This window comes from Parambassis ranga, chromosome 10 (genome assembly GCF_900634625.1).
Source record: "Parambassis ranga chromosome 10, fParRan2.1, whole genome shotgun sequence".
NCBI lineage: Eukaryota > Metazoa > Chordata > Actinopteri > Ambassidae > Parambassis > Parambassis ranga.
In genome coordinates this window covers 15,839,849-15,854,736 of record NC_041031.1, presented here as the reverse complement: position 1 = coordinate 15,854,736, position 14,888 = coordinate 15,839,849, and the positions used below count along the sequence as shown (strand labels likewise).

Below are 14,888 nucleotides of genomic sequence, written 5' to 3'. Positions count from 1 at the left end.
GCCCAGTTTCTTAAAGGACATATCCACCTCTTATAACATCCGTTTCATTAACATAGGCTATATGCAATTCGTTTAGGTTCTGTCTATTGTACAGTAATGGCTGGAAAAATGTAAATGCTCTTCCTTTGTTTCCTGTTAATTGCAGTCTTGACTAGAAAATAATTTTCTTTGACATCTTCTGAAAACAAACTCATGCACTCAGAGTTTAATTTGTATTAGATCAGTGTAATATGTAATGGAAAGAAAAGAAGAAGAAAAAATACAGACTGAGCTCATGTGGAGAACAGACATCTCTGTGGGTTGTGGTGTTAATCCAGGTCTTTATTATCTGCCTCCACAAAAACTTATCTAATAATACGGAAATGCCCTAAAATAATATGTTGTAATATGTTGGAGAAAAAAGTAGTTTATTTCTTTTCTTTAAAAAAAGGCTGCATGGAGACCTTCATCTTTCAAGGAAGTATACCTAAAAATGTCCAGGTAGCTATAACACTCTAAACTTTAATCCCATTTAGTGTTTATGTACTTTCTCATTGGGCCAGAAACTATCAGTGTGTGTGTGTTGAGAGAGAGAGAGAGAGAGAGAGAAAGAGAGCAGGGAGAGAAGCCAAGGATCTGGCAGGTCACAAAGGCCGCTTTGTAAAGGAAGTTAATGAGTGTTTTGTGAATGTCTCTTGATGCTCTGCAGCTCTGCAACACCTCTGCAGCGCATCAGCCTCAAGAGTGTGTGTGAGAGAGCATGGGTGCATAAGCATGTGTGTACAGTATGTGTGAGTGGTGTTTGTTCATATTTATAGCTATTTATATGTTCTTTTAAGCAGTGATTTATAATGTTTGTTCACTGTTTAAGTTCTGGTGGTTTTGGGATGTATAGAGGTTGGTGGGTGGGTGGTTTTCAAGTTCTTTTTTCTTCAATATATATGCTGAGGGTAAAATACTATGGAAACAACACAAATTCAACCATAGTGCACAGTTTCTTTTAAGCTGCACATCTCCTCTACTCCTGTGGTCAAGTGCCTTGCAGTTATTATAGCTTATTTGTTCAAGTGGTGAGGAAATATTAAATATCACAAGTTCTCTGCTGAGACTGGGCAATAATTATCAACAGATGTCTGCCAGTTGGGCAAATTGCATTTAAGCGTGTGTGTGTGTTTCTGTGTGGCGCACTGGACAGAGATTGAGGTGCATGAAAATGGAGAGGTTGTGTCATCATGAAGCTGATTGAAGGTTGCCACTACATCTGTGCTTATAAGGAGGAAGAGGAGGAGTAAATGAGATGGAAAGTTTGGAGCAAATAGGCTCTGAGTGGCAGCCATGAGACGTCCCAGGTGACCAATAGTTGGCCATCCTGCGCAGGATCAGTGTGAAGTTAACAGCTGCATTTTTTCCCCACTTTCGACATTATGTTAACCTTTCCTGCAGAAGACTAATGTAAAGTGGCTTTCAGGGCGAAGTGAATCCTTCACCTCCAGAACAGACTGACATACATTTAACACGTACTACAAACAATAACAATACAAGGTCACTGCTTTTGTGTGTACGTACGTGTATAGATAAGTTAGACCTTATTTCCAATGTCAACTTGTTTATCTCTTTACCAAAACTCCATCCTATCCTCATTCTATCCATACATGACAAGAAATAAACACAATGACCAAATGATTGCGTGTTAATTTTCCATGCAAAATATAAAGGTTCCCAGTTGCTCGGTTCCCTTAGCTGTCAGTGCCGTCCCTCAATAAGCTGTCATTCCACTACTTAGCCTCGGCTCACCTGGTCTTAGCCTGTGCCAGCTCTCGGCATGCAAAGCCACGGCAAGCTAGCAGAAGCTAACTGGGAAACCTGCTGCGCAACCTTTGCTGGCTTGTATTCTGCTGCCCAGTGAAACGAAGTCGAGCATTGAAATGATTGTTTTTACTGTAATTAAAGCAATGTTCTTCATGTGACAAAGGCAAACCTACCACAGCCAGAACTGGGAGTGCAGTGTCAGTCTGAGGTGTACCTGTTTTGATTAGCTGGTTATACACGTGGAGTTCCACACCTGCTGCTGGCCTCAGATGGCCCTCTGGTGGTCAAACCCCTCAACACGGTTAAATCAAGGCTTTCTCCATCATTTTGCTTTTTTTAAACTTTATGTGTATACACGGCTGATATTGATAGATCGGCAAATAGCTCATATCAGTCAATAAAATTGGCCTAGCCGATAATCAGTCAAGCTCTAATTAAACTTTGATAATGTTAGTTGTAAGTGATGGTCTGAGATGCACCATGACACAATCAAGAATGCAAGAACTTTCAGACCTAGATGACTATTGTGACCTACATTTGAAATTTAAAACATAATGTGGCAAAAGACATAGCGGTTTGCTCACGGACAGCTGGGATAGGCCCCACAGAAAAGAAATTGAGGTGTTAAAGATGTAAAAGTATTTTCTTCCACACTGCGTTGACAACGTTAAGATTGTTAGTTTGTCTGTATGAGGGTTAAAGGTCATTAGGGCTCAGAGAAATGGGCGGTGAATGACAGGAAGATCCCCCACACTTTCTCCACACGTTCCACCCAAAACACTGACCTCTCTTGTCCCCCATGGGTACTCGCCCACCACAGGCATTATCCACTTAAAAGAAACTCGACACCACAAGAAGCACACAGGGCCATGTGCCAAATTACATTAAGAGGTGACATCGTCCTAAACATGTGTGGATCCACCACTTAACTTCTTTCACTCTTCTTTAATCTCCTTGAGTCTCACATTAAGAGCGTTATGCACGCTGATTATCACTAACTCAATTATGAGTTCAAAGATAGATAAACAAACAAACACTTTGCCCATAAGTATAACAGATATAACATAAGTGAAGAGCTACAACCTGCCTGAATTGATCAGCCACAAAAACTGTCTAATAATAAGCACTTCATAGTTCTAATGCCTTGTAGGGAAATACTTTTATTTAAATGACACAAAGATAGTTAATTGGAGGAAGGGTGCAGTTTAAGATCTGTATGTTCAAAAAAGATGAGTAATTTTAGCTGTTCCAAACTTAACAAAGTGACTGTGTAAGGTGTCTTTCAATTCTTTGCTTTTGTTTTGCAGACCACATACGAGAATAAGCTGCATATCTGCCTCCAATAATCTGACATATTGAACTTATTAAATGACATGTGAAAAGCTTATAATGACACACAAAATAGTGCTCATGATAACATATAGAACAGTTCACCTTCAAGACTCAATGTTTAGAAGCAGACAGCTGTTTATGTGCAAAACAATACACAACCCACCAAAACACAATATGAAAGTAGCCTCCTATTTTTTGACATTATTCTAATGCACAGAACTGAAATTTAGAAAATAAGTATTTTGACAATGATAAATTTGGTATTTTTATCAATGCAAATTACTTTGCACATACTATTATTGCAAAGCTGGTGTCATTTTTGGACAAAGAAAAAAAAATTCTTCTGTAAAATCCCTAAATACTTAAAATTTAGGTGGACTACATTAGACAGAAAAAGTCATCATTCTGACCTCACTGTGACCTAGTAGGATTAGGTCACATTTTAATGAACCCGTTGCTAACTTATATTGTTGTACTGCATTCGGTTTAAATATAAAGTGATCTGCTTATAGTAATAAATGGAATCCCTCCGATTATCTTCACTGTGAGTTTATACATATCCTTTGTTCAACTTTGAGCTCTTCTAGCCTCGCCTGCATTGATGCAACACAAAGCATGCTGTGTTGAACTACCGCCTGTCCTCTGAGAGCCCGTCTTGCTTTTTTAGCTGGAGAACATAAGTGCTGACCCCAAGACAGAACCCTCACTCCCCTACTGTGAGTGACAGCCCTGCTTGAAATGTGGACACAGGACCTTGTTGCCCCCAATGGGAGGTAAGGGGCATGCTCCCTCACAACACTGCAGTCTGGGTGGGCTCAATCACAGAGGACATCTTCCGCTGGTGGTACAGTACATGCAAACATCTCAAATGTGAATCAGTATATTATGTTACGGTGAAAGCACCTTCCATTCAGCCTGCAGGTTTTGCTTGTGGAAAAAAGGCCTAACCTACTCTAACTCTTTAAAATTAGCCATGGCGATTAAATTTCTTGTTTCTTTGCTCTGCAGATTAAACTTGGTTTGTAAAACAAGAACATTAAATAATCAAGCGTCGATTTTGGCCGTTGAAGAAGAGCTCTACACACAACTCCACCAATCCATAACATCGTATGAAACTCAAACTGACTCACCCAGTGCCTGCCTTTTTAAAACAAGCTCCCTCTCGGGCCAAAATCATTAGTAAAGTAATCCATCAGCCTAACTCTGACTCACTGACCCAAACCACAATGTCAGCCAATACAGACAGAGCTATTCAGCCTTCAGAAGGTAACAGACCTTATCTGTTGGGATCAGGAGAGGATGAACTTGCAGATAAAAGAAACTGAATGACAACAGACTGAATCTTAAGGAAACAAAGTATTATATTATATTTACATGCTTTTTTTCTATAACTAAGAGAAAAGGTCTATAAGACTACAGGTACCGACTATATTGACAGCATCTTGTGAAACTCTTGAACTCTTTCTCCTGCTTCTTCTCTTGACTTTGGGCCGCTCAAGGAAACGGCGGTTACACTAAACCGGGTTTTCTTTGGCCAGAACAGAAGAGGCTCACTACACACCAACCACTTATTGCAGCAGATGCCAGTCATGGGCCGCTGATGTTTTTGTAGAGAAGTTTGGTGAAATGTCAGTCTTCCTCCTTCCCCTCTCAATGTATGTATGTATGTGTATAGATATATATATGTTCAAATATTAGCCACTTTGTTACTCCTTGAATCTCATATGCCTGCTGAATGTATGCGATTCATCTGTAAGTCAGCCAATCTGCTACACTCACAGTCCAGGATAGCTTTGCCAAAACAGGGCACAGCAAAACCTTTACAAAAGGAGTTTTGTGGAGCCTTTGATTGTTGGTTAAAATAGCAGGGGAACATAATAACTAAGATCTAAAGATGGGAATGAATGAAGTTAAATTATGACAAGTTGCATACTGTAGGTAGTTAGAGTGTAAGGAAAAACTGTGCTCCGCATCTCACCAAGCATGAAGCTGTGTGGTGTACAAACAAATAAGCTCAAATAAGTCCAAATAAAGCAAAGTACTTTGGCTCCATTTATGTAACTGGGCCTCTTACAGTAGGAATGAGCTCCTCTCTTTGACTTCCTTTGATGCGTCCAGCTCTGTGGTGCAGTCAGATCCCATCAGACAGGCAGACATAACGTAGACACAGCACACCTGAGCTGCTGAAGCCACCACAGAGAGCAAGTGGGGAGATGTATTGGTATGCAGGAAAAACCAGCTCTATTTCAAGCTCTACGAAATCGCTGAGAGGGTTTCCTTGTAATCCCATCCGTCATATTTACCTCCAGCCCCCCCAAAACATTCACAAGGAGCCGAGCCCACCCCCTCTTCAAACAAGCTCTCTGGAACTGAATCAAACTTCTCAATAAGGAGAAGAAAAAAAATGGCCTCACCGTGCTGATCAGTGCTCAGAGATCAACAGAGGGCAAGTGCTCCCTTGCTATCCGTGTGATGTTGCTCTTCAGATTTTTGGTGAATCACTTTGTTCAGAGCAGGAGGCCTGCCTCTGCGTCCTCTGGGTCCCGCCAGCTCAGCAGCCTGTCAGCCAGTCAGACTCTTAGAGGTATTTAAATGTGCGCCTGCAGCAATGTGCTCACTCAATGACCTCTTTATTTGTTAAAATAGATTATTTTAAATAAATTACAGAGCACTTTCACTGAATAAACAGAGACTTTGGGGCTGCGGCCTGCATTACATACTTACCACAGCCACAGAGATCCTAGATGACTAGTGAGCTGTGTAATCGCCTTTGATTTCACTGATAGGACTCTGATTCTTTAAGTAAAAGAGATGGAGCCATTGAGCAATCTGAAAGGCAACACCACTAAATGGTAGGGGAAAAAAAGAGAGTCATGTGGGGAATATAAACTTATGATGTTTCTAGCCCCGCCATGTCAACGGAGGAGTCCATTAGAAGAACAGAGGGGAGCTTGAGGGAGTCCTGTCATTTCTTCCTCCCACAGCCTGAGAGGTTTAACACTCCTTCAGCCTGGGTTTGTGCCATGTAAGAGACGCCACCCCGAGTGAAGAGAAGAAGGAGGAAAAAAAGGAAAAAGATCCAAACTCACTACTTCTTCCTCTCTTTCTTCTATTCTGACCAGCCAGTTAATCATACCAGAGGTTAGACCTGTTCTGATTGAAGAGAAAGGTTCTCCACCACCTCACCAACCACAGAAACGCAGCAAAAAAAGAAGTATTTCATGTATTCTGAGTCCAGTCCAAATCTGCTGCTTTCTAATTAGTTAATTTCCCCACAAGTTGCTGGTATGCAGTCTTTTTCTAAAGTGTTATGCACAAGGTGAGAAATGCACACTCTCACTCTGTTCTACATCTGTTTGCAGCTAATTTAGTGTGGCAGAACCCAGTTCTGCCTGGATTACTATTGGCCAGAAAAAAAAAATCTACAATAATAAAATGACAGGGAAAACACTGGCAGACCAAAGCTTAGAAACCATGAAGAAATTAGGTTTGATTAACCTTATGAGTGCTTGTTTCAATTCTCACAGGTCTATTTATTTTTGAACATGTGGCCGACATTCCTTCAGCGGCACATTTCCCGGCACATCTATTACATTTAATCTGTAAGTGACTCCAAAAAAATGAAAAGAGGTGAACGTCATACATGCAATTTTAAAAATCGACATTTGAAAAGGTAATGTGCCCTAACTGTTATTCTCAGGAGGTGCGCATATAATAGTGTAAACGCAGCAAAGACATTATGCATGTTTTGCTCACTACTTCTAATGTAATATAATGTAATTTGTCAGAAATGTCACAAATATTCTTTTAAGTAACTTTTTTGTTGGTGCTAGGAAACAGTGACAAATTATTTATGATTTCCTAAAGACCAATGTGACACATTTTTTGTTACTGCTCATTTTATCTGACCGGCAAAAACCACCGAGATGAAGAGTATTATGAACAGAAAAGAGGGTCAGAACATTAATGTACAGTTAAAGTTGTATATTTATATAGCATTGATTTCTAGCTACTTAAAGAGTTTGTGAGAAACTTAGGGTCTTGCCCACGGACACAACAGCATGCAGCCAGGGTGAGATCGAACCACCAACCTTGCAGTTGTGGACAAACACTCTTACCACCTGTGCAGCTAGAACCTGAAACACTCACTTGTCTGTTTTAAGGATCAGCTAAACAAGTGATTTTCTTTCCTCTTCAAAAAATCAATAAAAAAAAGTTTTAAAAAGTCTAGCAATTTTTTTAAAAATATACATGAGTGCAAAGCATTTAACACAAAAAACAACAAAAAAACATTTAGGCAGGAGATCAAACCTCTTACAAGCCCAGTATTAGTACTAGTAATATCACACAGCTATGGACTGTGAGCATTCGTGACAATAATGCACTTTACAACTGCATCCATGTCAATAGTCACTTTGAGCATTGATACCAGGGACAAAACTCTGTGCACTAAATTGTCTGCGTATAATTACTTCTCCATTAATCTGAGAAAAAGAAGTTTAAGAATTCTTTATGGATCTCAGAGTGCTGTTGCATAATCCCACACTTCCACCACTGGCGATGGAGCATTGAAACTGATGATAGTGAAGACATTGAGACTGTGACAGTTTTCCAGGGTTCTGATTGAACACTATGGCTTTAGGGTGGGGGTTACATCCATGTCTGTTGTTTTTGACAACAGGTCAATGACATCTTTGCATTATTATGTGCACAGAAACCTGAAAGAAAAATACAATAAACTACTAGGTCTCCTGTGGACTCCAGGTAACCCTTAAACCACAGCAACTTATCTGAACCTTCATATTTATGACATTCACATTTCCAGAATTGCAGTGAATTATAATATTAAAAATGATGAATTGTGACTCATCACTTATTAATTCATTTCAGCTTGGATGAATCTTTGAAAACACTTTAGTCCTTATATTGACTGACCAATCAACCAGGAGCTCAAAATTTTACACACCGTTAAAACACAATCCATTTGGCAGGTTCCCAAATCCCAAAATGACTTTGAACTAATAATTTATCACCTAGCGAAAAGAAATATTATACCACATCTCTTAACATCATAACATCAGGTTTTCTCATGAGATCTCCAAAGCCAGACATATCATTGCCTTTTTTTAGCATGCATGTGTGATTAGGAATAATTAGAAGGAAAACTTAATTCATAAGCCATTAAGTGTTATGAATAGCAATTTCTGTGACCCTCTCAGTGGCTCTTTAAGGCCACTCTGAATGCGCCGCACAGAGCCGGCTTAGTTCTCCCTCTTTCTGGCAGCTATAATTGAGTCTAATAGCTGCAGCACAGACATAGGGAACCTCTTTGACACCTAGGCCAAATTTTCTAATGAAACGATCAAATAAGCATCATCCAGCCTCAGCATATCAAAGCTGCCGGCAGCTGGCAGCATGTCATAGTCTGACATTTGGGCTTTTTAAGCACTGCCAGGCCTGTTTCCCTCCATGTCCTCTGGCCTTGTATTAACACTAATAATAGGGAAAGGTCTACAAGGAGAAAAGATGCAGTGATGAATGGAGGAGACTTTTACCAGCTGCTGAGAAGATGATGTTGCCCGATTGCATCTGTAATGAAGTATGACAAGTCACTGGGATGATGTGTGGAAAATTCATTTTATTTTAAACACATGTAAGATATACTGTAGGATAAATGTCATAATGACTTAGGTTTAGCATATTTTTAATTTACCAAGTTCTTAGTTGAACATAGTATATTTGATGATACTAAAATTCAGTATCAATGGATTGTACACACCAAATAACAGTAGAGATCAAAACTACATGGCAGTCAGTCACCATGGTAGCCAAGATAATAACAAAGATGTGTATTGCCCAAACCAAGAAGCTGTTTTAAGGGTGTTCATATATGACACTGAGCCACTTTACTTCCTCAATGGTCCTTGCTTGCCCCCTGCCCCTGTTCATTAGGTTTGTTAGTATAAACTGCCTTTTCTATTGTATCAAATCACCTATATCTTAAGTTTACATTTTGTGACATCACATTCTGTTTTTGGTCTATTTAAATGATTAACAGTAGGAGTACACTGCAAAGATAGACAATGAGAAATGGACATTCATTTTGCTCTTAAAGTAAAAAGTGATCTGCGTGCTTGCACTTTGTCAGTTTCAAACTAAGAGAAAGCAAACGATTTGTCGAGGCTCCTCTTTCAAAGTCTGACACTGCGCCCCTGGCAGGAGCGCTTAGACTTTTTCAGGAATCCCCAGTGGAGCTGCGAATGTCGTCAGCCCACCGCCTGCTTATTTTTCATGCATCTATTGGGACTGAACACGTGCAGACCAGTGCCCACTTTTTCCCTGCACTTGTTTGGTTACATTTGACTTTCAGCAAGATAAGAACCAGATTTAGCTCAAGCTGCAGCTGAATGAGAGGACACTGGCCGAGGCTTGTGTAGTCTGCTCTATCTCTGCAAATGTGCCCCTATTATGTTACCTTTCAAGTGCTTTGTCACTGCAGAGAGGGTGAGCTATTCTGGTTTGCTTCTCCTGAGGGTCGACTCAAACAACCATGGAGCCTTATAGTTTAACAAGCAAAGTGTGTATGGAGAATGTTTCCAGTTGGCCACACACTGTTTATCTATGGAATCACACCTACTTACATCATTATAATCTCTTTTCTTGTTCCTGAAGTAATACCTTGAGGGCGCAGGAGCAGACAAGTGAATAATAAAATGGAGAGATGGCCTTTTAAAACCAAGGATACAGTGACTGCTTTTAAATCAGTATTCAAACATACGTCATCAGGAAGTGCTGAATAATAGGTTTTTGTCTTGTATTTTTGTTTTATTCAGTATTAAATTACCAGAAATACACCAGTCATTTTTGTCCAGAACAAATGTTCAGATTTTAGTTTTTAAAAGACCTTTTTGTGCAGAGAAGCAATATATGCTGAGGAAATTATGCTATTACAATCTCACTGTAAAGGTGATTTATTCTATTTTTATCAATAAGAATTTAACAGTTTAGTAATTACAATGTCTAAAATAAATACCACTGAAGTTTTGATGGCCAATAACGTGTGTGTGTGGAGGGAGGTCATGCAGAAAGGTTTGGGAAGCGTTATGTTACTATCACAGAACACACATCTAACAGCGACACTGCGAAAATTATTGACAAAAATCTGTGGGTTAGTGACAACTCACTTTTTAAAAGCAGCTGTTCACACAAAATACGTCTTTAAAAGTATTTTTAAAAGCAGAACTTTTATGTAAGTGTGTGTCACGTCCTGCTCTTGACATTGTTTGTCATTGTTTAGTGTCAGTGAAGGACAAATTAAAACTGCCCACATCTAAAAAAAGAAGGCAAACAACTCTATGTCCATCATTCCTCAATCTCTTCATCCCTGTTATTTGCATTGACTCCTGTTAGTGCGAAGTTGGTGCGGATGGTTGTTTTATTCTGCTCTGTTTAGATAAGGCCTCCACTCTCACCCCCTGAGCCAAAGGCTCTGCAACAATTACAAGTTCAAACACTGTTTTAAGCAGGTAGGGATTTTTCCAGACATTCCCTCAGCCTCTAGCTGCTAACTTTTATCATCTGCGGGTATCAGCTTGTCATTTTCAGGCAGTGGACACTAAAGCCAACTCAAAAGGCAGGGAAGTAACTCTAATTCTCTATTTGACATTGACAAGTCCTCTCTCCCTCTCCTTTTTTTTTTCCCTTTTCTCTCTTCACCATCTGGCACAGCTGCAAGGAGAGGGCTCAGCTGTGACCCCGTTGTCAAGGACACAGATGGGAATTAGGAAAAGTGGACTTGTTTCAAACAATTATAGAAATTACTTTAATATCTTAAAACAAAAAGACGGAGAAATATATTTATTTGAGATGTTGACTGTCAGTTTAAATTTCCACTTCTGTATGTGAGTGTGTGTGTTTTTGTGACAGACAAACTCTCGTGGAGGATGATGTGGAGATTGTATCCACCTGGTGTGTTTTGTATTTGGACTTAATCTTTTCTGTTTGGTCATACTTTGTGTAAAATCAAGTCTAACATAAGCACCTGCCTGAGGAGTGGATCGTGACCTCCACCCCTGAAATGAACACCGACTAATAGAGACCCGTCTGTTAAATTGTAATTGAATGTTACACGGCACTCTGAACTCAGAATGGTCGTTTTTCCCGTAAGCGTGTAGGATTAAGGCAGACGCTCCAGTGACAACTTAATTTCATCACCAAGGAGGAGCGCAGAGTGTTTTTGTTCGAGTCTCTCCCTTCAAATAAGGCTCTTATTAATGATAATTGGTAAAAAAAAAAAAAGAAAGAAAAGAAAAAAGGTGACACATGTCTGACTCTTGTTTATCTTACATTTTAGATAATTTGAGGCACACTTTTTCACAAGGACAAATTAAAACTGGAAAAACTCTTGCACAATGCCTTCTTCATGCACAAAAATAACCAGACCATTGTCGTGGTCACACAAGTGCTGCTTTTATCACACTGTGAATGCATTTCTGTACAAAAATCTGTTAAAAAAATTGTAACTTTAAACTCTCCATTTCTTTTCAAAATGTTTTTAAATTATTTAGTCAATATTTGTATTTTTGTGGAACAATCTTGAAATGTCCATACACTAAGAATGGACAAGGACAGTGTAAGTCATGTGACGAGCAGTTAGTTTCCTGTCAACATTTTTTGCACGTTAGATTTTTTTAAAAGCTGTTATTTTATAATAGATAGATATAAAAAGCAGAATGCCCTAAAATTAGGTTTGGACACAGAACAGACAACAGGAGACCTACTGAGGCCGGCACACTCTCACTAGTGGAAATACTGTGAACGGTTTAGCTGAGCTAGCTGAGTATCAATACTACATGTATCCACAACTTCAGGTGGTCAGCAGTATACAGTGAAGCAAAATAATATGAAGTCATCACACACCACAGCATCAACAGTAGATATGATGACAATGATTTGATTTAACAATGCATTTAGACTTCTGCATGTACAATAAGGTGAAAAACAGCCAGGGGGAGCTGTGTTTACAGAGGAAAGGCAGCACCATCTGTGGAGAATTCTGTGTTTGTATTACTGGTGTTGTAAGGGCATAAATGTGTTTAGAAAGTAACATCTGCATGCTTTTGTCCCCATGAAGACATGATTTAAAATTAGTTTCTGGGAAGTTGTAGTCAAGACAATGTTGTGTGAAAGGTGGGTCTGTGTCATCTGAGTAAACTAAGTAAGCTGTAAGAGTTTCTGTGCAGACTAGTTGGACTCAGATCATTCTTCATGCTTTATATTTTGATGAAAGGCAGTTTGGGTTGTTAGATCAGACGGGCAAAAATAAAATCTTCCAGCATGTTCCCAAAGACGGCACGAGTCTTTGCCTAATTTCAAAGCTTAAGACATGCCAAAAAATGCAAAGGGCAAACTTGGGATTGAACTTGTCTAATGTTTCCAAAACGGCAAACAGCGAAAGGCCCCATAATTGATACGCAAGACCCCAGAGGGCACGACTCCTGTCAGATCAGCCACAGACAAGAACTGCCAGAGCCCCGTACTGCAGGGAATATTGCTAATTAGCCCCATTTAAACATTTCCTGATTTGAAGAACTTAAAGACCGGGGGCCACAATCACACGAACAATAGCCACTCACTAATAACCCCTTGTGAGTATGGATCAGACAGTTGGCAACATTTAGGGAAACGGGACAGAGCAGCAAGTCAAACCTGAACCAGACGACCTACGACACCTCTGAGCCACTGAAAATCAAAATATTCTTTATCAGCTGAATGTGAAACAACTGATCTCTGTATGAAATCAGTCATTTTAATCATTTTTTTTAAACAAAAGTTCTGAATGTTCTCACACTGCAGTCTCCATGTTTGAGATATAAACAAAGTGCTGTTCAGGCAAAAGCAGTCTGATCACAATATGACCCACATTTATATATCCAGGGTTTAGGATTCAATATACTGCAACATAAAGGATAGCCTTACTATACATGGATTAATTTTCATTTGAAGCATAAAACCAGGAATTGTCTATTTGTCTCTTTCAACATCCAACACAGGCTACCATAACAAAAACAAATCAACTTCCAGGCAACTTCTCAGCAGACAAGAACACAGTTATTGAAACTGGCCAGAAAATCTCACACAAAATACAGTCAACCATGCGAATATTTAACAGCACACATGCACACAGGCAGACTTTGGGTGTATTGGAACACATGTGTTCGGGTAGTTTTAATTTAAGATTTGTTCCAATTGCTACCTAGCCATTGACCTACTGATTAAAGTGCAAACATTTCGCTTGCAGTCAGGTAGTTTTACAGTTAAATACATGGTTAAATGATGAACCCTGTTTTACATACAACTAAAATAAAAGTAAACAGAGTGTTTACTGTGTGAGGAGCAGACTTTTTCTGTGTTATATAATACTGTTCTGTAGATCCATACATTTTTTCGTTTAGTAGGTGAACACTGGATTTGTTTAAAACAATATTATGGGTGCTCTTGATTCATACTGTGAACAAAAAGGAGCGTATTGTGTCTGCTGTGATAATAAACTGTAGTACTATGTGGTCAAGACTTGTGCACTTTCATTGCAGGACTATAAACTACTGCTTTCCTCAGGTTACATTGTTCTGTTGTTGATATTGATTTTCTTTTGTCATTATTGGAATATTTGGTGTTGAAGTAACCAATAAATAATTGAAAGTAATCAAGTTACATTACTTCCATATTATTGTTCTTGGATTACATTACTGAATACATTTTGTTAACAGGTAACTAGTAAGTTACTTATACAGCTTATACAAGACTGGTATGACATGACTAGGGTGCAAGAGAAAGCCACTTTACCCTGTGCATTCTCATGTCATACCAGTCTCATATAAGCTGCTATAACTTAAACTATTCCTGTTTACATTATGCCAACTGCACTGTCTTGCACTATACATCTTTTGCACTCTTATTGCATTGTGCCTTCATTTTGTGCCTTGTATTTTGTGTGTGCCTTATTGTAGGTACATAGGAGTGAAGCACATATAGCAGATTTGACAATAAATGTGGCTAGCTTGCTAACTCTAACAGAAAAGTCATTCAATCTTCAACATGCAAAATATATCTATTACATTTAGACCAGCTACCACTGTTCATAAATGTGTAAACTAACCTAAATGTCTGATAACCAACACAAACTTTGAGAACAACAAACCTGCCTTCATGCGAGCTAGCTAGCTTCTTCAGCCTGTTACATGAAGGACACAGTGGAGCACTAAAATCATTACTGTACTTAAATAATGTAACTGTACAAACCACACAGACAAACACTGGGGGGAAGGTGAGCCACTGTGCAGCACAGACACTATGTACCAAAACAAGCACAACATAACACACAGCTTAACAAGAAAAACAACACAACCAATTTAAAATGTTTAGCAACCAAACTTCTTACCTGGAGCTGGCTGTCCGAGTTATTTCAGTCCAAATGTTGTACTGAACCTCCACCCTTGAGGTAATATTTAAACGGTCTGTCACTGAATTCCAAAATGTTTGTGTGGACTTTAATCAGCTGCAGGTGCAGGTGTCTCCATGTGCGCCCCGTCACAAAGCGCTGGTGAGGCAGGCGCTGAATTGCTAGCCAGGGTCGAGATGTTTTCAGGTTTTCTGATGAGCTCAAATCCAGCTTGTTTTCCAAACATACGGTCTATGCTGCCAACCAAAGTCAAGAGGGTTCCGTGAGGGTTCCACTGTGACAGCTAGCCGCCTGCAACGGTGCGAAC

The 14,888-nt window shown here is 39.4% G+C and overlaps 1 protein-coding gene across 2 annotated transcripts in view; it reads right to left on the bottom strand.

Annotated features, from left to right (window-relative positions):
• The window catches only part of clnk (cytokine dependent hematopoietic cell linker), a 140,290-nt gene extending 125,667 nt beyond the window's left edge, over positions 1-14,623 (bottom strand). Inside the window, exon 1 of one of the 2 annotated variants that reach the window (XM_028417023.1) lies at positions 14,561-14,623. The gene's annotated coding sequence lies outside the window, so the exon portion shown is untranslated. The remainder of the gene's footprint in view (positions 1-14,560) is intronic. The other variant, XM_028417021.1, reaches the window with a different exon arrangement.
• Positions 14,624-14,888: the final 265 nt, after the last annotated feature.